At 49.3% G+C, this 2,151-nt stretch overlaps 1 pseudogene; it reads right to left on the bottom strand.

Moving 5' to 3' along the window:
- Positions 1–793: 793 nt before the first annotated feature.
- LOC102852465 overlaps positions 794–2,151 on the bottom strand; it is a 38,827-nt pseudogene continuing 37,469 nt past the window's right edge.

The raw sequence follows: 2,151 nt of genomic DNA, 5'->3' as shown, positions 1-2,151 counted from the left end.
GGAGTAGGTGTGTCATAGATAATAAGGTTGGCACAGGATAAAGCAGGGTTTACGTCTCTTATACATAGATAGTTTGCTATGAGTCACAAGCGACTCAATGGCACATAACAACAATCCAGTTGGTAAAAGGAGGCCGGGTGGTGCAGTGATTCAAGTGCTCAGCTGCTATCAGAAAGACTGGCAGGTCAAACTCTCCAGATGCTCCAAGGGAGAAAGATGTGTTAGCTCACTTCTACAAAGATTGTTCTTGTTAAATACTGTCGACTCTGAACTGACCAATAGCTGAGCCTCTGGCAGGTTTGCAGAGGAAGTTAATAGAATGGGAGGAGAGTGCCCATCCTTCTCCCACAGTGGAAACCCCATGGGGCAGTTTCACTCTGTCATGAGTTGAAATTGGCTTGATTGCAACAGGTTTGAAAAGATACATAGCCTTGTGAATGATGCAATCACTGACCTCCCACACAAACAGGACATTTGAGGGTTTCTCTTCCTTCTGGGAATAGAAGTTGCGATAATTACCGGTTTGGGAAGAGGATGCCCATAATGGAGATGCAGACAGGAGTGAGGGTGCTGTGTGTACTCTGCTCAGGCTCCTCCCTTCTGGGCTGAAGGGAGGCTACATGTGGTCAGAGAGAAGTGGCCTCCATTCAGGGCCGGGTCCTTCATGGTGGGGCTGAAGGGGCTGCTCAGAAGGACCAAGAATTGGCGTTCCATACTGAGCCTTCAAACCACACCTGAGGGGGAGACAGGCCAGCAGAGGGGGAGGGGTAGCTTGGTTTTATTTATTTTTGCTTCAGTAGAACACTTTCTCCAGGTAGGCATTCAGGAACATCCCAGTGGGGTCCAGTTTTTCTTGGATGGCACAGAATTTTGGAAAGGCAGGATACACTTTCTCAAAGTCCTTCCAGGAGCAGGTGTGGGCCTGTGGGAGCAACCGAAGTCTTCATCACTTGGTGTGTTAGCAGGGCTGCCACCAGATACCTACGTGCCCATGTGCCTGCATTGAAGACACCTTCAACACAGACACACACCAATGCGCACAGACACAATGGAGAGCTGTAAGCAGGAAGGAGAAGGGCTCTTGGAAAGGAAAGAAGTAACCACACATAGCATTAGGTTCCCTGTTTTATTCCACCTGACTGTGCCCAGTGATGAGGTTCTAGCCCCAATTCTAAGAGCCAGGGAGGAAGTGAGTCCCATCATCTCTGAGACCCTCAGTTTATCTGTGAAGTGACCTTAAGGATCTAATTCTGCTCCTCGAGTTTAAGATGAGGAACTCTGAGAACACAAAAGGATCTGCTGAAGTTGAGGGGATCACAACTACTGGCCTGCTGGACAAAGACACAGCAAGGGGGCTGGGCTTGGTTAGGATGGTGGAGCTTCCCTCTCTCTGGTGCATGCTTACTCCTGATACTCACAACATTTTAGTATGGGGCAGCCAGAGGAGCAGAGACGATTGAGCTGCCTCCTGGTTCCCCAGGGCTCACAAGCAGCTGCCTGGTAAGGAGGACACAGGCTGAGGCTTTGACAAGTCCTACCTTAGCCCAGTGGGGTCTGCCCCCAGCCTTCTTCATGATGGTCTCGTAGGCCAGCCAGTAGTCCAGCCGCGGCACATCCTTGCCATAGGGCCTGAGGAGGAGTAGAGAGAGGTGAGTCCTCTACCCTGTCACCACCATCCAATCACAGTCATTCGCACACCCAGCATTCAGCACGGCCGACATGGAGCTCAAGACAGGGCTCTGCTTGCTGTGGCCCCCAGCCCAACGGGGAGCCAAGTCACGACCCAGTCACTCGAGCCATTTTCTCGTGTGTTCTCAGAAGAATTTTGAAGACATGTGCATCTTCCCACATATTTCTAACTAGCATCTGAAATATGTTTAAACAATTTCTATAAAATACATGTATAAAAAAACCCCTCACCCAACAAAAACTCAAATTAATTGACCTGGAGTCAGAACTGACTCAAAACTGACCCTTTGTTTGGTTTCTGAAGCTGTAAATGATACAGGAGGAGATTGCCATCTCTCTCCTGAGGAGCCACTGATGTATTCAAACTGCTGGAGAGGCTTTGGGTTAGCAGTGCAAATCCTTATGGACTATGACACCAATACACACACACACACACACACACACACACACACACACACACAC

Source organism: Elephantulus edwardii, unplaced genomic scaffold (genome assembly GCF_000299155.1).
Source record: "Elephantulus edwardii isolate Elephantulus edwardi_28Jun2011 unplaced genomic scaffold, EleEdw1.0 scaffold00038, whole genome shotgun sequence".
Taxonomy (NCBI): domain Eukaryota; kingdom Metazoa; phylum Chordata; class Mammalia; order Macroscelidea; family Macroscelididae; genus Elephantulus; species Elephantulus edwardii.
This window is presented reverse-complemented; position numbering and strand designations above follow the sequence as displayed.